Raw genomic sequence first — 24,260 nt, 5'->3', positions numbered from 1 at the left:
GAGAGGAGCAGCAGCGGGCTGTACGGCCGGCCGGATGAGCTGCTGGTGGTGGTGGAGAGCACATCTCCAAAGGCACTTGCCGCGAGGGAGTTCTCTAGCGCCCCCGCCACGCTAGCATTCCATCTCCCATACCATGCCCCTCCTCTAGCTCGGCTGAGAGGAAGAACGGCAAGAGCCGCAGAACCACACCTCCATCTTATGCCAAGAAGTGAGAGATCAGATGAGTGCTGGCCATGGCGGAGGATATCGACGAAGCCTTGCATTCTACATTTCTATAATTATCACTACTGCCTTGTTGTTGTACCTGTATTTCAGTTGAATTTTTCAGTTATAATTATGTACAATTTGTGGTTCAAGTGGATGATTCCTTAGTCTTGGTAATTAGAAAATCATAAGAAGTTGACCACTGATCCTGATGGAAAATAATTGGTGTTGAATTACGGCTTGTTTTCCGGACGATGAGATGGAGGGGATGAAGCCAACATTCGGCGATTCTTCCAATTACCTTCAGAGACGAAGAACTCGGCGTTCCGAGGAGCGAGTGCAGTTGGAAGATTATGGCCAATGATTTGTTGTCTCGGAAGATCGGAAGCTTTACTGGGATGACATCCTTTACCAATACGCAGTCGGCCACCTAAGTTCTGGCCTAACCAGTTTTCTAATTTCAGGTCTGAATCTGATTGCTCACTGCCTGTCGACTGTACTTCTACCATTACTGTGCAACTTAATTATACTAAAATATGTTTCTATTACTTGCTAGAAAAAATTAATTATAAATATCATTTCTGGTCTCAGTATCACTATCGCCTCCTAATCTTTAGTTGTAAGTGTTGCCATTACATTCTTAGATGGAACATCATGTGTCTGACTGAATTTCATTCAGATCAACACTGCATAAATATTCTACCGCTCGTGAAGCACATACTCGGATTCTCTTTTGGTCACAAGTGGCGAGGAATCTGGGACCGGAACCAGCAACGATCGCCGAGAAATGTGCCGGCGGGATACAATCATTCAGGATGAACTACTGTCCCTGTCTCCTGTGCATGCGGCAGCCGGACAAAGTCGTCGCCTTCTCTCCACACTCCAATTCTGATCTGCTCTCTCGTGCTCCAAGTAAATAATGTGCAAGGCGTGCAGATCAAGAGGAATGACATCTGGTTTCCTGTCAGTCCAGTCGAGGGCTTGTTCATTGTCAACATCGGAGATAATTTCGAGGTAAGCGTGAAGATCTGAACATCAACTCAATCTCGTTTTCATGCAATAGGATTGGTTTCTTGGTGAGTGCTGAGTTCTCAGGTCAACTGAATAGGATCCAGTAGATATACGTATTCTGATCCCCTTATTGGTTTCGTTTTGCTAAATGCCATTCTTGATGCAGTTGGTTTTGTAATACATGCAATGGTGAAAGTTAATGGATTACACCGTTAGTGAAAAAAAAAAACTATCGGCTCACAGAGAGGCTCACTTACTATCTGCTATGCTAAGCTGTAAAGCATAAAAATGGAGCACAAAAGGACATTACAAGGAGCACTGCATAAAAATATTCTTATGTGCAATTTTAGTGTGTAGGGCTGTTGAAAATAATTTACAGGGATGTTGTACACTTGTGGTTCTACAAGCTCGAACTGCAATCCAATATAAAAAAACCATATAAGACTATAAGAACGAAACACTTCAGGTGGACTTTTCAGTACGCAATTTGTGTACACTCGGTATTAAGTAATGATGTTGAAATTATATTATACTATAGTGAAAAGAAAATTTATTAATTCAGTTGTGCTCACTCTCACATGGAACCTTATCACTCTGACATGCTGGTATGGTGTTTGTAAATAATTAGGAGAAAAAACTAGCAAGGTTCCATTGTTAGGTATCTCATATGTGTGTTTTGTGCACTTCACGCTCCCAAGTTTCTTGTTTTTGAATTGTGAAAGTACATCATGGTCTCCAAATTCACGAAGTTCTAGAATTATGTGCTACCTGCTCTGGATGACTACTTGGCTGACCACCGACGGCCAATGGCTTTTAAATTAATGGGCTGATTAAATCTTACTTACATGATAAGGAATTGATTGGGCCGCACTTGACTACGTTACTGCCAATCCAGTCCACAAAGGTGCAAAAGGCAAATGTTTGTGTCGTGTGTCTGATCTCTACAATCCTAATATTTTCTTTGTTCACTTTCAATTTCATGATTGTGATGTGAAACACACATTCGTTATAGCCGATCCAGTCCATAATGGTTTACCGGTGCAAAAGGCAAATGTTTGTGTCCTGTTGACTGCATGTCGTGGTTTCTGATGATCGTGTTCCCCCTTTTCTAGCTGATCTGTATAGTATAAGGTATATAACAATATGATAGTTACAATTAGGCATGGATGCTATTTAAGCAGTGCTGCATAGAATCCCCTGCATTTATAAGTGTACAATCCCTTGACTGGCCAGTGCGAAAACTTAAATTATTTGTGTTTGGTTTATTTTGGTACAGCGAAAGCAAAGAAAAAATCCCACTAATCTTGCAATAGTAGTCTCGAAATTATATTTGACTAAGTGGACATTTATATGATTTTCCCTTGCAGAGATATATATTCATTTTTTCTCTAATTTTTCATGCCTTTCTGATGGTACCGTGGCATAGTCCATAAGATACACCTGTGTTTTTTGTTTATTTTTCTTAATTTTTATATTCTTCGACTCATCCGTGTGATCATCAAATGTCTGTGATTCCTTGCAGCAATGGCTTTGATCTGGTACTTCCGTGCACCCTCAATTTATAGGGTTGTTCCAGTTTACTCCTCTGCTGTGCACGGAGTATATGGTACAATATTGTTTCTACGGTTTCTACATAGTGCTCAAGCAATTTCTACACAGTTCTTCTACATGATTACCAAGCATTTTTTTCACCCGATTTCTGTCATGGGTTCTATTATCTATTGGAATTCCTGATGTTATTTTCGTTTTCCATTTATTGGCTTCAACGGAATCCATGGAACCGAATTTGGTGTAAAATCGTTGTTGTTTGCTGTAATTGGCTCAGACAATCTATTCGTGCTTACATTTGTTGTTTACAAACTGTTGACTAGCGTTTGTTTTGCAGGTTGCGCTGCTGTTTGGTATTGAGGTTCTTTCTTCGCGTTGTGCTTGCCGAGTCTCTCAGATAGCTATATGAGTTACACATGTGAGTCTATGTGCCCATTCACTAGCCCTATGCGCCCATCCCTGAAGCTCCAGTTCATCTACGTATTTTTTTTTTTACTAATAACATGAATACAGTACATTAGATTATCTTCAAGGAAAAGATTAATGGTTTATATATGTACTTCTGTTCGTGTCCATGAAAAAGATGAATGCATTTTTTGGTATGTCTGTAGGTCAACAGTAATTATGGTATGATGTCACAAAAAATAAGAGGAGTTCAGTCTGACAGAACACAGATGCTATGATGCTATTTCTCTTTTTTGGCACTGTTCCACTTGAAAAATCAACATTTTTGCTTACCTAAAGGATCGCTGCAATTTGAATTACTATAATCAACCGAATGATTCTTGGTTGTGTTCTTTTGCGTGTCCGCCGTTCTGATCTCTCGAGCACGTTAGATCTTTTTTTGTATTTTTCTTTAATTTGATTTTAGGGCACATCACTCGTGCTTATTTATACAACATTGTACGCAGTAAACATGTCCATTAGAGCTAGATTGTTAGCTACCTGAGCAGAGATGAGCTCTGATCAGTTGGATGGTGTGTACAGAATAGGCCAAAAGGCAGTATCAAAGTTGGCCTACAGCTAGGAGACTCACCTCGATAGTGCGTAGCGGGTAGAGTGACAGGGACGCTACAAGACGGACAATGAGCACAAGCACCTCAAATAGGTGAAAATACCATATCACATAAGTTAGTTAGAGTTTCTGAAATGTAATGCCTCTCAATTGCAGGTGAAGTTTAATTTGCTCATTTTCACATAGTACATAATCGAGTTTCTGTTTCTCGTAAAATAGGTATCTCGTTAGTCCGAAGTATGAGTTTTAATCTCCTCAGTATGTGCCATAAAATATTTTTGGTGTTTGGATGAAAGAGCATGTGTGCCTTGCTTTTTTAGTTTTGTGACAACCTATTTCATAGAATCAGACTATTGGTCACCTGAAATATTTATGTATGTTACATGTACTGCTCTTTCAGTTTTCTGATGATCTCACATGACAACTTTCTTGCATCATGTTAGTTCATTCCTTGACCACCTCTAGAGAGATTACCTACAACCTACAGTTCCCTGAAACAAGTATGATCGTTTATGTTGGCATGCTTTCAATGTGTATGTGTACCGAGTATTCAGGGTCTATTTTCGCTGCACCAAACTAGATGGACGAAGCTAGATGGTCCAGATTATCCTTCAGCTCTGTGCCAGGGCCTTGTACTTAAGCTTATTATGATAGCATCAACGCTGCCTTATAATGATGTTTTTTGTCATAGTGACGTTGGAAATGTAGGCTTACCTGTGGCTTATTTTGGTCTTCATAACAAAGCTCAAGACATCCTTTTCCATGAGGAGGTGGTGCGAATTTCACGGGGCCGTGTGCCAAATCGTGTAAGTTGTACAAAAAAAGCACTATATTTGGTGCATGTTTCCATACTGATTTTTTTTTTTGAAATGCAGATAATTGTACTCTATATTGACGAGGAATTTATGTAGATAATTCTATGCACAAGTCAATATTGCTTGCTATATAAATAGTGTCTTATATTCCATATAAATTATTGATGTCACGGCGTGATCACTTAGGTTCTTACTGATTTTTTTTACATGGAAACTATCCTAACATTCTTCTTACCAAATCTTAGTGTAGACACAATAAGTGTGAATACTACAGTATTACTCAAATGGAAGAAAATCTTCTCGAAAACTCCAATGAAAAGAACCAAGAATAATAGGAAGATTTTGAAATACCTTTTTATCACTGATTTGTATAAATGCTAACCTACCATGTTTCTCAGCTTATTACAAAATGATAAACAGTGTGAAATACGGGATCGCAAAATTGTAAATCGTTGTGACCTGATCAAAATAAAAAATGTAAAACCAAAGAACCATATTAACATTTTGCCACCTGATTTTCATCATTGTTATACAAACTGTAAATCTCAGGATGTCTCCAAAGGCAAATGAACAGGGAAAAGTTGTGGCTTGCATACCTCTGTTTTTAGAAGTGAGCCAGACCCATCATTTTTTTACTAAGTTGAGTTCTATTTGTTCCATCGCTACGCACAATGCATAGGAGAAATTAATAGTTTTAGAAACACAGCCAAAAACACATTGCTACATGTCTATCTGTGATATAAGAGTGTACCATTTTCATTTACATTTCGTTTTCTAATTACCATTTAAGAATTGAATCCAAGGATCGATACCAGTTGTTTCTATATTTCATTTTGGAATGACTAAATCATGTGTGTTCTTCATTTATAGCTTAGTTAGTTTTATATTTTTATGCACACTTCATATAGCGATTGCCAAATCGCTTACCAAAGATGGGGAACCCATGCCAAAGTCGGGCTCCTGATTCACAAACTTTTACCCTTAGCTAATATGATCTATGATCCTTTCTTACCAGGTTTAAGCTATGGATGTCGGTGAGATTCCATCCAGGGTCATGATCAAGGCGGCATTCACTGCAGTTTCCAAAGTCATTCACAACACCATACCCACCAAGGGCGAATAGAGAAGTGCCGGTGACATTCTCTCCGACAACATGTCATAAACATCATTCCGATGGAGAAGTCCGACTATACAACCAATAACCTTTGACATGTGGTACTAATGACAGTTTACATAGTGTTTTTAGCTATCGAATAGTTTTTTTTTTCCCATTTGATGTTTTATTACCGTCGATATCTATAGATGCTTAATATAGTAATTTACAAACTATTTACCGGAGCCGCGAGCCATGGCAAGCCCCAAAATATTGCTCTACTTCCTCTTTTCTTCATTGATTTCATCCTACCGACTTTGTTTTGTAAAATCTAAAAATCGTATTTTCATTTTTCACCCGATTTTCATCATTCTTATACAAATTGTAAATCGGTGCAAATTTTACGGGGTCGTGCGCCAAGGCGCACATTTAAATCTAGTCCAGGGGTATATATGATGGGCACCTCTAGGGATCGGCTCCCGATACTTAGCTTTCCATCGGACCAGTCCTAGGCCGTTTGATTCGTTTTGCTTCCGCCGTGCGATACAACCCAATAAGCGTGGGCTTGTACAGAGAAATCTGAGCTGTTAATTAGCTTGCAATAAATCCCGTCAACCACGGCTTGCCTAATTTGAATTCTAATTGACTTCCCCAGATTATTAGGAAACGAATTTCAGAAGTTATGGAAGCTAATAATTTCTGAAAAGACAGATTCTTCGATAGATAGTATGATTGAATCGAATTTTTTTCTCCAAATGTTTTCAATATTGCTTCCTTATGAAGAAAATATATTTACAGTTGTAATGAATTTATTTTTGGTACGACTAAATTTTGATTTATACCGATAATACTGTGCTTCGTTTAGACTACGAGATTTTGTTACAAGACAAGACAATGGGTGATTGTTTCGATTAGTTTTTTTTATTTCCACCGTTGAAAAGGTATCCTTCAATTGACCAGAGAATTTGTCAATGTAAAATTGATTTGCTTCTAGTGAAACAAATATACGCTTCCATCAGTATATGATGTTAAAAACAGAAGCAAATTTACAATGTTGGCTTCCAGCGAAGCAAATATATGCTTCTATCATCATTGCTTCGAAAATAATATAATTTCTGCATCTACATGAAATAGTATCTGCTTCTATTGATATCTGAATTTGTTTCCATATACAACAATGGGTCATAAAGAAGATGCAAGCCCCGAGCCTACGGAAGCAAGCCCTGCTGGGACGAAGAATGCTTGGACATGACCACCGCTGTGTAGACGAATGTTCAAAAGGAGCGTCCAGATCAGAGCTACGTTCGCGAGCAAGGATGACGAAGAACGGCAGGGGTTCATCGACTGTGGTCGTGTCCTGGTAGAAACAAATGGATGCACATAAGAGACATGTGAAGCATGGGTGTTCTGAATCAAAACTATGTTCCTATCACAACATATAGGAGACTGAGAAGCATGGATTGTCGAAAGCAAAACTCTGTAGCTATCACAACATGTCTTATACCAATTGGAAGTATGTAGATATGTGCTGAAAATTTAAAAATCGTAGCCATTAACAACATGGATGATAAAAGAAGGAAAGCATTGGTGATATTTTCCTTTAGGAAAAAGCATACGATCCTTTGATAAATCATGTGAGTACCGATGCACAATTAGATGACAGCTGACAAAAATACTAGTTGGGAAGCACGGACAAAAAGATGCATCTAGATTTGTGGCAATGAAGCATAATGAGTATACTATGTAGAAGCAGAGAAATTTGAAAATATAATTATAGCAATGTTTGCCGCAAATTTTGTGATGCTGGAATCACCTTGATCAACAATCTATAATGGTTTGGAAGCATGTTCAAAGCAAGAAGCATACAAGTCAGGGGAACAGAACATAACAAGTAGTGTGTGGAAGCACACAAATTACATTGGCGGAGATATAAGAATCATGAATACAAACTTAAGAAGCATGACTGTATCGCTAATCAGGTAAGCACATATTGCATATATATTGCCAATCATCATACATTGCTATCAGAGCATTTGGGAAACCTAGTGGAAGCGTAGAGCTTTATAAACGAAAATCACCATGTCGCTGCTGCAAAGATATAGGTAATCGTAATGCTTAAATTCGCTTGTAAACTGGAAACGAATATACATACTGAGGAAGCTCGCTGCAGTGCATCTTACTTTGTGTGTAGGAGATACAAGAACCATAGACATATTCATACTAGCATACCTTATTGCCAATCAAGTAAGCACAAATTTCATATACACATATATTAGGCGCTGGATCTCCGTATCAATTAAATACTGCTACCACAACGACTTGAGAGTCCTAGCAAAAAGCGTAGAAAATTATAAACGATAATATACATGGTGCTGCTGCAAAGATGTAGTTGAAGAAATCTAGGGCGAATTGGACCTGATTGGTGGAGCCTGCCGCACCTGCTGCGGATGGTACCCAAAATGTGCTCGTGCGCGAGTGAGCTTCCTCAACCATGTGCCCCTTGGAGCCTGGTGATCGGTATTACTGCCGGCCGCCGCAGGGAGAAAAGCCGGTAGACGCGCCGGCGGAGGAAGTAATGAGCGCCGGGCCGACTATTACTGATGCGCCGGCGAACCGGATGAAGGCGGAGGTGTCAGCCTGTATGGGAGGATGCGGCATGGTGGGGAGAGATGAGGCAAGGTGAGCAGGGTCGTCGGCTCGCTGGCAGCGGGGATCGATTTGGGGATGCGTTTTCGGAAACGATGCGGAAGATCAATAATTGACCATAAATATCGGGATTTCAGGTTGGCAAATTGCATGGCTAACTGGAGAAAAAAAAAATGAAACAGCCGTTCGATGAAGACGAGATGGATGGCGCCGAATCGGTCCGATACTTTGCTTCTCATCGGACTCCGAAGTATAGTGTTTACCATATATGATGCCCCCTCACGGAGCCTCCTGGTTCGTTTGGATTTGTGGCTGTTCGATGCCGCGTTCCATTAGATTTCCGCCGTCGATATTTTTTCACCAAGGCAGTATAAATGAGCAGCCCACGGTGAAAACCTAGCAGCCTCCGAGACGCCCGCGTGCCCTTCCCTTGGCGGCGCCTGCGCCTGCGCTCGCTGGCCACAGAAGGGCGGCGGCGGCTGCGCGCGCTGGCCGTGGAAGAACGGCGGCTGGCCTGGAGTAGAACGCTGAGGGACTCGTCTCCTCCCTCCACCCCCAATCAACTCTCGCGTCCCCTCCACCTCCCCTATAGCAGGCGCATCGGGATGGCCAAGAACTCAAGAAGCCCGCCGGAGACGCGGATGCGGAAGAGCGGCGGCGCCTGCGCTCGCTGGCCGCGGAACAGCGGCGGCTGGCCGGCCCTGGAGTAGCACGCGAGGGATCAGCGGTCGAAGCTCAGCCACCGAGCCCTCCTCCGTTTTCCTCGGTGCGCCTGCCGGTCAGAAGGAGGACTCGATCCACACGTGGTCCCCTACATCTCCCTCTCTCGAGCTGCTGCTAAAGCACCTCCGTGAACCACATTTCTCACGCCATCCCCATCGCATAGGGGAGCCAAGCACTAGGGAGACAAAGAGTTGGGAAGGAAGAGATGAGGAAGAAGGCAATTTGCAGTTGTTCGGAAAAAGGGGAGGGATCAAGCCGCAGCCAAAAAGAAGGGAGCCAGGGCAGAGAACGGGATCAGAAGATCATCATCCCCAACTAGATTTGGTGATTCTCAAGCAAATCTAGGTAATTTCATATCCAAGGCCACAATAATTCCAACTAGATTTGGTCATTCTCAAGCAAGCTAGGTAATTTCATATCCAAGGCCACAATAATTGATTCCCCGGCTAATATCTACTCTTGCTTTCGATGACGTGTATAAACACCTTTTGAGTTGGCACTGGTTCTTTTATTTGGATGCGTCTGGTTTGTTATTTATGCATGAGCGGGCTGCAGTTTGACTTCTAGCCTTGTTTGCCTCCTCTAGCTCGTGTAGGTCTCTTATTGTTGATGATATCAAGTGCTGGATTGGATATAGCTTACTTCATGTCTGGTTTTTGTCGATTGCTGGTTTGGAGAGCTGTATGAAAAATAAATAAAAAGTATAAGATGATAATAATGATTTCCGAGTTGTATCACTTATGGGCATGCAAATAATTGCATCATATTGCACCTTGCTATTTTCCATTGTAGACCAAAGATCCTGTTGGAAATCCAGGTTGGGCATGACCGAGGCAAGGATCAGTGAACTTCATAAATTAAAGAAGCGGAAAATTCTAAGAGATATGACATGTCCAGAATTCTGCAGTGATGCTGGAAAGGTATGTTCTTCAAATTTCCCCTAAATACAAATGCCCTTCTGCAACAATTAGTTGTCATGTGCCCATCTCGTATTATATATTTTTCATTTCACGATTCTTCTGTGTATACTGCTTAGCCATCATAGTTTTTATCATAGAACAACAATGAAGGCCCATTGAAATACCTTCTGCAAAGGACACAATATTTGCCTACTTTGTGGAAGAGATCAGATCTAGAGATAAGTCACTTGCAAAGTAGTTTTGGTTATGCTGGTGCAGCTTATAATACTTACTATTTTTTTGAGAAAAATTAAGGTTGTGACGTTGCATGTCCATATTGGATGTGCAGTAGAAATTCTGGGAAAAAATCGAAGGCATCCAGGTGCATAGAACTGGTATATATTTTTATACCAGTTAAGGATATATGCATCCAAAGTTGCGATAGACAAATATGATGTTTATGCTCTGTCTTTACTGAATGAGCTGAACATAATCTTCTTGCTCTTTTTCTGTTAGCTTGAACATTTCTATCCATTCAATATATTTCACTCTTTCCTATACGAAAGCATCTTTAATACTGTAGAAAGTGTACGCATGCAGTATTTGAAAAAAATACAAAGTGATTACTACCTCATATTTAGATTCCTAGAACTTCTTATTTCCTATAGTGGTTGTCATTTCACATAAATTTGGCATCTCTATCGTATGATTTGCTTGATGATCTGCATTCACGGTAAGAGAAGCGCTGCTCCTGATCTTTGAATCAGTGACCAAACTGGTTAGATCTTTCTTTTTGTGGGTATTATATACTGCTTCACCAGTACATCATCTCAATTTTTTGTTTCTTTCCCAGAAATGAAGATCTCAGATTGCTTACATTGATGTTGTCGAGAGCATTAGGAATGGAAAGCCCAACACTGAGTATTACTTGAAGCTTGTTAAATCTGACATCCATGGAAAGGACAAGGTTAGTGGTTTTGGACGCCTTTCCTCCTGCATAATGCTCAATTGCTATTGCCGATTCTCTGAAGCACCGTTTTAACTGTTAAGAACAGTATTCTTGGGTTTCATCTGTTATTTTTCCCTTTTCACACTTTAATGGCTACAGTACGTTAGTTCCTGGAGATTGTTCTGGTCTGTTGTGTGCAGTTCTCATATCCTTATACTTGATGACATGTAACTTATTTATATTGGCACCACTATAGTATCCTGACCGTTGCATTCTCAAGGAAGTCAATATCTTCAACTATAAACTTCAACATGGTTCATTGTTTTACAATGTGTTTCAGTATCACCAAAATAAATTATCTGTAGCAGGAAATTTAATCAGCTAAGTTGCTTGGCAATCCAAAGCTTGGAGACGGTAAACTTGAAAACCAAAATCATGCTATAATATTCACTTGTGGAAATGCTGTACAAACTGTTGATATGAATCCCGTACTCATTTACGAAGCTCTGTGCAGACCATAATTATTTATCTCCCTTTCTCAGTCCTGTTTCTAGGTAGTTACAAATCATGCCATATGTGTGTATGAATTTAGGACCTTCAAAAGAATTTTCCTAAGCCATAAGCACGCCTTCACTTCCTGGATTTATCTTGCTTTCTCAACTATTGATCCCTTCGATTGTTTATTGGATATTATCGTGGTTGTTATTTTACAATGTTTGGTAATATAGTTAGTGCCGCGAAACTATTTGTCATCAGCTTAAGGCTTGCATTACTGGTCATATGTGGAAATCTCAGCTTTCAGTGACAGAAATAACTCTTATGCAATAAACTGCATCTCTATAACTAATTTTGTGGCACAGATATACCAACAGATGTTCCTCATTCTCATTGATTGGATGTGCTTTTTTTTGGGGTACTGCCTTCCATTCTTAGCTGGTAAATAACCATGCATGCCACATTTGTAGTACGAGCAGCTTATATATGATCCTATCATGTTATCTTACATTACAGATGCTGCCCAAAAAAATATATCATGATGTGCTTTAAGTCTACAGACTTTACTCTGAGGCTGATAGTGCTTTCTGTCAACGAAATCTCCATAGATTGCTTCCTTTTATGGATGATGTCCTCGAGAAAATTTATTATTATTATATGTTCCCTGATTCTTAGTCTGTATCCAAATAAGATTAGTGAGTTTTTCATACTCATATTTGGTTATGTCTTGATTGCAGGTCAAATATTTATTGCTGATTACAGTTTCCAAGGGCTTCACCAATTCGAAAGGTAATGACGATTATGTATTATTCATGTTGTGTTTAACCATCGGGGAGTGAGTTATGGCAGACGGTTAGTGCCATCATATACTCTAATTCTACTAGGCTAATTCGGAGTGAACAATGGACTTTGTTGAGCAGCGGCTACCATGCTCCACTATGCCACGGTTGTAGGCTGTTTCTCTGTCGCCTCGTGTCGATATTGAATTGGGGATTTTAGAACATGACAGGCTTGACAATTTAACTGATTGCATTTTATAAGTTTGTGGACTGAAGTGTTCCCATCAGACAAATTTGAAGTACAAAGTACTACAATTATAATTTACTATTTAAAATCTGTTAATTAATATACAAATTTTACGTGCAATACTTTCACCACAGGGTTATATTCACCTGGCTAGAGGAGGCATAGATTCTGCATTGTTCGGCTATTTATTCTTTAGTGATCTCTAATAGAGTCTGCAAACGATGGTCTTTCCTTCTTCTTTTCTTAATAGGCATGTTCATTATATTTTCTGCAGCTTGGTTTTGCTTTCATCAAAAGCAGCATGAGCTGCTACTATTAGATTTGCTATATTGATTATTTAATTCTTGAAATAGGTAAAGTTTGCTTAATCATCATCTTACATGGATAAGAGCAACTTGATTTACACTAAGTAGATTACAGAATGGTAATAATACAAGAATAAAGTGTGCCACCATAGCACATAACATGGATGAGTTTATTTGAGCTTAGACAGTGATGGTGTAGATTGCTGAAGTTTGGATACATACCATTTGAAGTTCAGGCCTTTGATATTTGCATTGCCGCTGTTCTTGCACTTGCTATTTTTTTTTACTTCCATTTGTTGGTGTCATGTGTCCCATCATTTGAAATTAGACTATGTTTACACAACCAAAAGGGATTTTTTGCCTGCAAAGGAAAATAGATTGCAAAGGAAAATAGATTGCAGGGATGTGCTGCAACAGAAAATGGCATATCATGTACTTAATTATATGCTAGCTAAGAGGCCTCTTCCAAATATTCTCCTTGCTATATTTCTTAAATCATTCCACAGAAAAAGTATACTTTCTTATTTTTGTGTGTTTTTCACAAGCTGCATAGGGTGGTACTTGATGTTGGTGGGAAATGGCTTCCCTAAATGTGAAAGCATGATATTTGCTCGTGTTTGTATTGTTAGTACTGAGAGATCAATAAATTGAGGTTTTATTATAATTATACTTACTCTATTACTCATATAAGAATTCCAGAAAAGACATAGCTGTCCACAAAATGAGAAGCCCACCGATTCAGCCTTGAAAACAAAGATGATTGATCTGATTTGGATCATAAATATCTGCCATGCTACTGCTGATTTAACTACTCATTATTGGTGTGTTTAACACATCGTTTTAACAGTACACTCCAAATTATATGGACTCTAAAAGGTTACGATTATGCACTTTGGTTTACTTTCTCTACTTAGTGGTTAGATTGGCTACGGTAATCTTAGAACGGTGGGGTTGGGCTCGGTTAAAAGGTAAAGAGCTAGCAATTCGTGCTGCTAAACTGTATGCTAAATACGACAAGCTATTTCTATGCATCCAGTTGTTGGTACAGGGATCCGAACAATCGAATTCCTAGCTTCACCAAACGTGATGATATAAATATTTTTCTCGGTACTAAAATATATATTGGGAACAAATTAATTTTACAAGGAAGTTTCCATCAAATATTTGATCTATATAGATTCTTCCAAATTCAATTATTATGGTTCCTTGTTGCGTTCCCATTTTCCATCGTGCCTAGCTTTTCTCATAATTGTTATCCTATGAAAATTAAGATTTCCAGGAAATTTGTGGTCTTATTCAGGTGCTCTCGCAAACCCGCTATCCCCTACCAAGGATCCTCTCGGGAGGATTGATCGTGGTGCCATTCAAATTTTCTACTTTGTAAGTTCTTATTTTTTTTTATCTCGAGTTCGTATTAAATGGTGCTTCTCACATCGATCATATAATGTCTGTTATATTTTGCAAGAACTCTGTACACAAACATATCAACAGTCATAACCATCAACCATTCGAAAGAAGTATACGCAACCCCCGTAACTTTCAGAAAAGGGGCAGATAACCCCCTAAAGTTAAACCTGGGGTACATAAGGGGTTCTCTGTCCGGTTTTACAAAGTTGTGGGGGTTATGTACCCCAGTTTTAACTTGAGGGGGTTTTCTGTTCCTTTTCAGAAAGTTGTGGGGGTATCTATACTTCTTTCTCAACCATTCTCATGTTATGAATTGCTTTGATAGCATCTGAAAGTGGGGGACAAGACTCAGTACAGTAGTACATTTCTACTACGTTATTTGTATGATATGTAAATTCAGTCGGATGTTCCTTTCTAGACCTTAACGACAACGATCAAATACCAGCAAAATAGTGTTTGCTTATGTACATCTGGAAAGAAGATTGTTGAGCTTTCTTGTGCATCTTAACAATTAAAGCCATTTGCTATATAAATGTAAAAAGCATCTTTATTACTGCAACAGGAAAACTGTACTGCTAACTGCTTGGTTTTCCTACGTAGTGATCATTTCAGTTGAGGACATCCTCAACATCCAAAAATGTCTTAATCGTAAATATTGTGGTACCAATAACTATAGATTAAGATGAACAATTCTATTTATAATACCGCGCCATGGACTGTTCTTTAAATACAAACGACCATACGAGCATGTTGAAAAATGTCATGCAAAAAATACAGAAAACTCCTGCACCTGTGACTTAGCTAGGCAACCTAAATAATCCAAATACCATTTAAATATGACCCATGATATTAACAGATGAAAAAAATGGTGTTGACTATGATTTATTTGGCCTCCCCGGTAGAACAGTGCCCTTCTATTGATGGATATGTTGCATCTCGGTCTACCTTTGTGTCCTATGTGTGAAAATGTTGTAGAGTCTGTATTGTGTACCATATGATTGTTGTAAGTTGCGACTGAGCGCTGATTGCTGCCGGATTTACTTTTCAGGAGCGCTGCTTCCAGGTGACACGAACCACTGATAGTTGTTTGCTTCCTCTTATCTACCTACTGTGGGATCTGAGGATTGTGCCCTTTTGCTGTGGTATTGGACATATACTATCAAGCATGTGGTGCAATGGTTGTATTTGAGTGCTTTTGCTTCAAGCTACTATCAGCTGCTTAGTTCTGTAGTTTCTTTCGTCATGTGGTGTGCTTCTTCGGAAAAAAAGATTTGTGTATATATTTCTGATTTACTACTGGTTTGTTTCACTCTTATTATCAGTGCTATGTGCAATAATTCCCCGATACTTATTATGGATCAGAGGGAGTATTAGTTATTCTGCCACATTCTGTTATTTTCCCCGTTCTGGTTACATGTTCTGGTTACATGTGTTGAAGTATAGCTTTGGTCCTATTGGCTTTGCTTTTCAAATCCAATAAAATGTATCTCCATTTACGTTTAGATTGGTGTGATCTCCGTAGGGTCGTGCGCCAAGGCGCACATCTAAATTTAGTTTAAATAATACCTTACATGAATGCAAAACGTTGGAATTTCTCGGTCTTAATCTGCTAGGATCCTAAGGTTGAACAGCAGTTTCACTCCGCCGTGACTCTTACTACTGGCTCGTTGCCAGTGTGGAGTATGTAGGCAAATAAATTTGTAAAAAGACTAAACACGTCCGTTGTGATCATCTTTCTCTATCAGCAACAAAGGCCTAATTGGATTGTAGGATTGAAAAATGCATGAATAGGAAAACACAGGAATCTCACAGGCTTTCTGTGTTTTTGTACGAGAAATGTGCTTCCTATAACTGCAATAAGAAATAGCGTTCAAACGTGTACGGAAGTTTCTATCGTCAGATGCCGGTCGTTCTGTTCCGTTTGGATGTTAAGACACAAACGCAAAACTGATGTTTTGTTGGTTCCGTTTCAATGAAATTGGGAGCCCCTGGGACTTTCACTTCGAATAAAAATGTTTGCCTGTGGAAAGCAGAGGATTGTAAAACATGAAACTACATGGGTGGTCCTTCAGATGAACACATGAAAGCACAATAAAAGCGCCTCGATCCTACACATTTAGTCTGAAACCAAGGTTGAATTGGATGTTTGAATTTCTATGGAATCTAAAGGTGTATATGATGCCCCCCATAGGGGGTCTCACAGCGCTTTGGATTTTCGGCCGTCAGATCGAGCTGACGTGGCGCGATCTCCAACGTCGATTTTATCCAGGGCGCGAGGCTCTCCCACGAACCCGCATTTTATCCATGGGTCGTGTGAAAGTCCGCCCGGCCCAGCCTCTCCTCGCGCGTGGTTGCGAGCTGAGGGAAAAGGGCAGTCGCTACCGCAAGCCCTATCCTCTCCCCTTCACCTCCCACGGTGCCGCTCGCCTCCCTCCTTCTCCTCCCAGCGCGCCGCCGTCTTGGCCGCCGCCGGCCCCTTCCCCATCCCGTGCTTTCTCCTCTCCCACCATGGCACCACCAAATAGGACTGGCTAGAGGCCAGCGGGAGGCACGCATCCTCCTCCCGTCCATCTCTCGTCCCCGTTCACGCCGCCAACTCCCCTGGCGGCGCGGAGAAGAAGCAGCAAGGGGGGCGTTCCTCCGCCTCTTCTAGGCGGTGCGGTGGAGCTGAAGGGGACAGGGCTAGAGGCCAGCGGGAGGCACGCATCCTCCTCCCGTCCATCTCTCGTCCCCGTTCACGCCGCCAACACCCCTGGCGGCGCGGAGAAGAAGCAGCAAGGGGGGCGTTCCTCCGCCTCTTCTAGGCGGTGCGGTGGAGCTGAAGGGGACAGGGCGGAGGTCGGCGATAGGAGGGAAGAGCTGGGCACAAACAAGAAGCACAGGGGCGGCGCGGAAAAGAAGCTGCGAGGCGGCGCCGACAAGAAGCGGGGCAGCGTGGAAAAGAAGCTGCGAGGCGGCGCCGATAGGCAGATGCGCGACGCTCCTCCAGCTCTTCTAGGCGGTGGGTGGAGCTGCAGGGGAGAGGAAGGGGGCCTGCGACAGTAGGGAAGAGCAGGCCGGCCCTGGTTCTTCATGGAGAACACCGGAGCTCCTGCTCGCCGTCCTCCGCATTTTCTTGCGTGGACTATGGATCGACGCTGGGCAGCAGGGCGGCGCAGCAGGGCGGCGCCGTCGTTGCGGACGAGCAGAGGAGAGGTGACGGCGGAGGGAGACAAGGAGGACCTCGCAAGAAGAGCACGCGCCGGAGAAGGCCATCCACGGCAACGACGCAGCATCGCAAGAGAATGAAGGGGCCATCCATGGAGCGACGAAGCTGGGCAATCGTATGACGGCCTGCCTTCCTCCGGCTCTTCTTCAGGTCTCTCTCTCTCTCTCTCTCTCTCTCTCTCTCTCTCTCTCTCTCTCTCTCTCTCTCTCTCTCTCTCTCTCTCTCTCTCTCTCTCTCTCTCTCAGGACCCCCTTCTTGTGGCAGCTCGGGAAGAAGGCGAACAATGGTATCTCTCCGTGTAACAGGCCGCCCGTTTGAGTTGGCGGAGGTTTGGGTGGAGTCCAGTTTCCTGCTCCTCCGCCACTTCCTCCACCGGGCACAGATCCGATTTTTTTTTGATTGAATTCTGATGCCTGTCAGCTATTAGATTCATTTTTTTTTTTAAATTGTGTAGCTGTAGAGCTGTAGTAAATAATAATTGCGATTCAACATTCAGACTTTTATGGTTGCTGATTGTGCTATGTATTCACTATTTCACTTATTACTTGAATCGGTTCTGGTTGGAGACGAGGAACTGCACCTGGTGCAATGCGGAGCAAGGTGGAGAATGTGCCATGCTTCTGGTGCTGCTCTTGTGTTCTAGCCTGTAGTAGAAAGCACCATATAAAACTTGGGAATTTTTTTATTGACGCATATTACTACTAAAGAGGCTTAGTTGTTCACCCAAGAAAGGTGATCAGTAAAAAATAGTGAGTGGTTCACCGTGAAGTTACTAGAGAACTAATCGGCATATCTATGTAATGTATTGGTTTCACTATCTATGCCTGGTTCCTATATGTGTTGGTGTTTTTCTGGACGTTTTGATACTTCGCGGGATGTCTGTGAACAGTTCTGATCATGCAGAAAATTGTCTCTTATTAACTAATTATGTTGCTATTTTCATAATTTATTCAGCTTTACCATAGGTTCAAGCCGGACATGTCACACTGCCTCAGGTATTTTCCATATATGCTTCCAAGTTTTATCATATATTGAAATTCTTCTTGTTCCTCTTTCAAAAGATGTAGAGCATAGTTTTATATACTCAGCCTGTTCCCGGAAACTTCTTTATTCATAAAGGGGTTTTTGTGATGGTTTGGACATATCGTAGTGAAGGAACTAACTATTCTTTATTTTCTAATGTATGTAAATCTGATCTATGGAAGAGCAACGTGGTTTGCTCTGAACTTAAATTAACATGATGTGTGTAATATATTTCTGGAGAGTATATCTATGTTCATTTGCTGCTTGCTAATGAGTGGTTTCTATTCATGAATTATATAGCGTTTGACAAACCGTTTCCCACCGCGGAAGTCAGCGGTCTGTTATATCCTTATGGATATATAATTAGTAAATCAATTAAATTGGTTGGTTATGTACCTAAATCAGCATAGCCCCGTTGATACGGTTTGGAATAGGTTTCTTTGTAATTTTCAAGATATATGGTGTTTAGGCTTGAACAATATAAATGCCTGCTTGGAGACAGTCTGTATCCCTTATGGATATAAAATTAGTAAATCAATTAAATTGGGTGGTTATTACCTACCTAAACCGGCATGGCCCCGTTGATACGGTTTGGAATGTGTTTCTTTGTAACTGTTAAGATATATGGCTTAGGCTTGAAAATATAGATGCCTACTTGGACAAGCAAGTACTCTTGGTGCCTCCTTCAGTTCTCTTGGTGTGCGGCCAAAGCAAGGCACCTAAATCTATTCTTTTTGATTTGTTTTCATGGTTCATGAGCGGTAATTTTTTTCATCTCTTCCTTTTTCTTGGCCCTCCTTCAGTTCGCAACAATCTTGCACCTTCGATTTTCACTTCTTGCCACTTTACTTCACATGGTTGTTGTGTTCTTCACCTCTTGGTTGCAGGCTGCCGTCCCATTTAAGGTTGTTGCCTAAAGGCTCTATTGTTTCTCTGGTAGATTTGGGATTCAACTTGGTTGCAGGTAAGCTTTAGCATCTAAAAGGGATCTTTTGGGAATCATGTGCTGCAGAGGATATACAACATGACTTATATTATATGTTCATTAGATTGGTTATGCCTTCGATTATACAGTTTGGCAGCATGATCATGTATCATATACAGTTTGATATGCATGTTAAATATGGCTGAAGTTGGTGTTGCTTTGCAACGGCTTTTCTGTACCGTCACAGATTGATTTCTGCAATTATTAAGAGGCTAGCACTCCTCCTAATATTGCTGTGTGCGAGTTCTTCACTACACAAGTTATGTTGTATTTTTCATGTGTATGCATGCATTGTAAGTAGTATGCAGGTATAGGTACCGACGTAATGTGGTATTTGGGGCTAATAAAGGATTTATCACCTTCCTAGAATACTGCACTTTTCAAGTTGCTTATGTATGAGTTAATTTTGTCTATCCAACAAATTATATTAGAGAAATTGATCTTCAAGGCTTAGTAGTTCAGCGTAGGAACACTTCCATTTTCTGTTTTATGTATGCCTGCCAGCTGCATACATGTTATAAGGATTTGTTTGGCATGTTCTGGTCTTCAAAATATTATCCAGACACAATAGATATATCCTCATATAAAGGAATGCATAATACACTGTGCAATATTTTCTCTTCTGTTTGTCCCAAAGTATTACAATTGGTAAGCTTCATGTAAGAAGAAATAATCTGTTGATTTCTATGTTCTCTTCTAATAGATCCACATTATAAGGATGGCAATTTTCCAAGTTGATGTCACGCTGAGGATGATGTACCACCATCGACATAGTTGCTACTCTTAAATCATTGTATATATTTTGGTGAAAAATCGTTCTTGTGCTTCTATTAGATTCTGTATAATACATGGTTTATGCGTATGGGATACAAATATATTGTGGTTTGAATATGGAACCGTTTTTCTTTAATGAAAATCGGATTGATATTCTTTTGTTCAGTACATAGCTTTTGTTATATTTCATATGTTCATTGTAGTAGCAACTTCTGTATATTTGTGGGTTATCTTTCAGTGTGCTCTGTGTAGTAGCAATGCTGCATCTAACATGTCATAGATTTGGTTTAATGTTTTTTTGCCAACACTTGTTTTTCTATACGAGTGATCACCAATTTGTAAGTATATATAATTATCAGGATACACAATTATGAACAGCAGTGTTTCTCTTCCTAATTTTTATTCTTTTAACTAATTTGCATTCTACAATTGCAATATTCTAGGCTATTTTCACTGCTGGCTACAAGGCAGTGTTACATATCCACTCTGTCGTTGAGGAGTGTGAGATTGTTGATCTCATAGAGGAAATCAACATGAAGAAAATGAAAGAAACGGATCCAAAGAAAAAGAAGCCAAAGCGGAAGCCTCTCTTTGTGAAGAATGGCGCTGTTGTAGTTTGTCGTATTCAGGTATTAATCCAGAACATCATTAGTATAGCATAACTTTTCATTGCTTGTAGAACTAATTGTAATGTTCCATACAATCAGGTGAATAATTTGATATGCATAGAGAAGTTCTCTGATTCCCCTCAGCTTGGAAGGTTTACTCTACGAACGGAAGGCAAGTGTTCAAGCTTCGGAACATATTTTCTTTACCTTCTAGAGTGAACACAACTGAGTTGTTTTGTTTATCTTGAGGACCGCTATGGATTCATTTTTTTTCCACATTTCTTCATAATCCTCGGCACTGCTGTACCACATAGTCTACTATTGTGAACTTTTTGCTACTACCTCTGGTCCTAAATACTTGTCGTAGGTTCAATGGATCTAAGGTTCAATGGATCTATATATATTTTAGCCTATATTTCGCCTAAATCTGCGACAAGTATTTAGAGCTGGAGGGAGTAGTTACTTTTGCCCTTATTTCAGGCTGCACTGACACCCTGAAGCTGGCCCTTTAAATGCTAAAATTAATTTTCTTTCCATGGTTCGGTGAACTGAAGTTCAGAATAAGGCCTACTATGCATGTTTCTATGCGAGATAAGATGTATGATAGGGGTTTAGGAAGTCAAACCAATTGAGTATTTTTGTGTCTACTTAAAAACCTTCCAACTTTGAACTATTGTGCTTGGTTCAGTTCCGCCATTGGTTTTGCGTACAATATGTGGCCAAGAGAAACTTGAGCGCATAGAAATGAAAGATTGTAGCCTTGCAACTTTCCTTTTGCGTGTCGTAATATGCTCCAGGATTAGTTGCCGATAAAGCGATGCCCCTCCTTTACCTGACCAACTATGCACCACTCTTTATTGTCTGAAAGTTGTATCTTGACTAGAGCACATAGAAATTTATTTCATACTGTAACTTTTATTTTGAAAAAACAACGTATTTATCACGAGATATGTCTCAGCCCTTAGTAAGTAATTCGCATTAATTTCTTGCTCTTTTTTCGCAATTATTGAAGTAATTCAAATATCTAGAGACATCTTTATTCAATGTTTGATGTTTTCAGCTTCTGAATATACTATGACGCTATTATTTCAGCTCCTGAATACTGAAATTCCTAGCAAGTAGCTGATGTTTTTCCTTATTTTTTGGGTACTTCTTTGTGTCCGTGCTTGCTGTTTGACTGATTTAGCATCAAATTTTGAATATAATTGATTCATGTTCTCTTCATTATTTTCCCTAATATATATGGTATTTCTTTTATATTGTAGCATCTGAACAGAATCAGAAACTTTGAACTGGACTAACACACACATGACAATCAGGTCAGTGTTTCTTCTCTTACGTTCGCAGCAAAAAGTGCAGGGACCAACCTATTTTGTCATTTCAAATACCATTTTATTTACATTATGTAGTATCATACTCTAACCTGACGTTGATGGTTTCAGCGTTGAATAAGTTTGTATTTTTTTGAACATTCAGATCTATTCTGAATGTCATTTGGTCGCGCAACACAGTTTTGAAGGTTCTCACAACCATTACTCATCAGTTTCCAGGTGAAGAAGAAGCAGTTATTCCGGAATTTCATGACTATCACATTATTTGGTGCTTTTGGGACAATGATATCCTTCTTCACGATATGTTACGGTTGATCAAAACAATTTCTTTAGAAGTTCCCACCAGGTAGTATAAGATGTTGTTATGCCAGAGGTAAATAGTTATATGCGTCACTATAGGTTCCTAAGAAGCATATACATCGTGAGTTATGAAAGTTATTAGGTGTACATTTGTGCCATCTGGTCATTTGCACTGTATAAATTATGCCTTTTGCATGCTATCCAAAAAAATGTATGAAATTTTAGTCATATAGGCAAAGCATTTCTCTTCTTTTAATATACTGAAGATATAGTAATGGTAGCATATTTTTCCCTCACGCGACGAATTGATAAAAAGACAATATTTTGGTTATCCATGCAATCCTACAATTGAATGCAGTATTTTGCTCATCCATGAGAAGCAACCAAAGATCATACATGTAGATCCTCTCTCCCCCCTCTCCCTGCTTCTCTCTCCAATCCCTGTACAAATATTTCAAGGCGTATAGTTGCTAATATTTTTATCAGCATCTTTTAGGGTGTGTATGCAAATAGTAAGGTCATGAGAAATATGCCATATGCTATTTTTCCCTATGCGTGTTGCCTTACTTGATTTTAGTGTTATTTATTCCTTTCGCCGAGGGTGCACTTTGTTTATGGAATAAAGCAAGCGGTGATTCAGGCAAATTGCTTGAGGCCTTTAGGGTCGGAGGAATTAGAAGAAATAATTAACCAGTGGCTAAATTATCTCCCCTACCTCCAGACATTTATAGGTTCCTAAGAAGCATATGCATCGTGTGTTATGAAAGTTATTAGGTGTACATTTGTGTTGTCTGGTCATTTGCACTGTATACATTATGCCTTTTGCATGCTATCCAAAAAAATGTATGAAGTTTTAGTCATATAGGTAAACAATTTCTCTTCTTTTAATATACTGAAGATATAGTATTGGTCTTAAATTTAATTGTTTTACTTGAATCCTCGTGTGGTTCAGATCTGGCATCTTCCCTTTCTGATAACATTCCGTTTTTTTTTTTCTCCAAATGTAGTATCTCAAACTAAGATTACAAAGCTTCACTTTGTTTGATGGTGTATAGGTTCTTCAAGTCGGTGAAGACCCTATCATCATTATATTAGGCGTCTAACTGTTTACAAAGCTTCCAACTGTTTAAGTTCATTGCGTGCAGCAGCTGCAGAGCTCCGATGTCTCCATCCCCGCCTGCACGGTGCCGCCTCTATCCTCTGCCCCTCTTCTTGGTGCATAGTGGCCAGCTGGTCGGACGCTTTTGATTGCTGGCCTCCGATTTGAGGTAAAAATGTTTTGAGGTGTAGATCGCAAATGGAAGAACCACGGCGCACATAAAAACTAAGGGCACTATCATGTTTTAAGGTACAAGCTTTTGCGTGATTTTTCTTCACATTTGATCTTTTGTCTCTTTTATTCATTTTTATAATATAAGATTGATTATATGAGATATTGCTGCATGATTAAATGCTAAAAAGTGTTCTTGAGGGGATCTCCTGTGCATTATATGATTGTACCTCACTCTCCTTGTGTGCTCAATGAAGATGAAGATACCCTTATTTCCTGCGGTGGCTTGGGAAGGGAGTGAGACCGTGACTTGATAGGTAAAAGGCCAGAGAAACAGCGTTGCGTCTACTCCCAGTGTAGAGATCTTCCATGGAGATGCAGGGCCGAGGTTCTCCATTTGGTGATGTGTGGTGTTAGCATTTGGCGGTGCAGCTACTTATTAGATTTATGTTTTCTATGCGCAAGATCGAACTGCAACGAGCTTTTGTAGATGTTATAACTTCTGTACCTTCTATTGCTCTCAAAAGGAAACATAGAATGTTAGTTATTGTAGCATATTTAGCTATTTTCTTGATTGTGTATAAACATTGTTGTTCTTTTGTGAATTTGTGTCTTTAGTTATAAT

The 24,260-nt window shown here is 40.1% G+C and overlaps 4 long non-coding RNA genes across 4 annotated transcripts; all 4 read left to right on the top strand.

Moving 5' to 3' along the window:
* Positions 1-2,775: 2,775 nt before the first annotated feature.
* On the top strand, positions 2,776-4,470 carry LOC124677488. Its single transcript, XR_006994068.1, has 3 exons — positions 2,776-2,821; positions 3,101-3,181; positions 4,333-4,470. It is a non-coding gene; the product is annotated as an uncharacterized LOC124677488 (long non-coding RNA).
* A 51-nt stretch (positions 4,471-4,521) lies between these two features.
* LOC124677481 lies at positions 4,522-5,903 on the top strand. Its single transcript, XR_006994067.1, has 2 exons — positions 4,522-4,584; positions 5,609-5,903. It is a non-coding gene; the product is annotated as an uncharacterized LOC124677481 (long non-coding RNA).
* Positions 5,904-9,060: 3,157 nt separating this feature from the next.
* Positions 9,061-15,484, top strand: LOC124677473. Its single transcript, XR_006994066.1, has 6 exons — positions 9,061-9,400; positions 9,848-9,975; positions 10,808-10,921; positions 12,136-12,187; positions 14,030-14,109; positions 15,185-15,484. It is a non-coding gene; the product is annotated as an uncharacterized LOC124677473 (long non-coding RNA).
* Positions 15,485-22,656: 7,172 nt separating this feature from the next.
* LOC124677467 lies at positions 22,657-24,025 on the top strand. The gene is made up of 3 exons (XR_006994065.1): positions 22,657-22,763; positions 23,511-23,713; positions 23,893-24,025. It is a non-coding gene; the product is annotated as an uncharacterized LOC124677467 (long non-coding RNA).
* Positions 24,026-24,260: the final 235 nt, after the last annotated feature.

Source organism: Lolium rigidum, chromosome 1 (assembly GCF_022539505.1).
Source record: "Lolium rigidum isolate FL_2022 chromosome 1, APGP_CSIRO_Lrig_0.1, whole genome shotgun sequence".
In the NCBI taxonomy this organism is placed as follows: Eukaryota; Viridiplantae; Streptophyta; class Magnoliopsida; order Poales; family Poaceae; genus Lolium; species Lolium rigidum.
The sequence above is the reverse complement of the archived record's forward strand: the minus strand, read 5'-3'. Positions and strand labels throughout refer to the sequence as shown.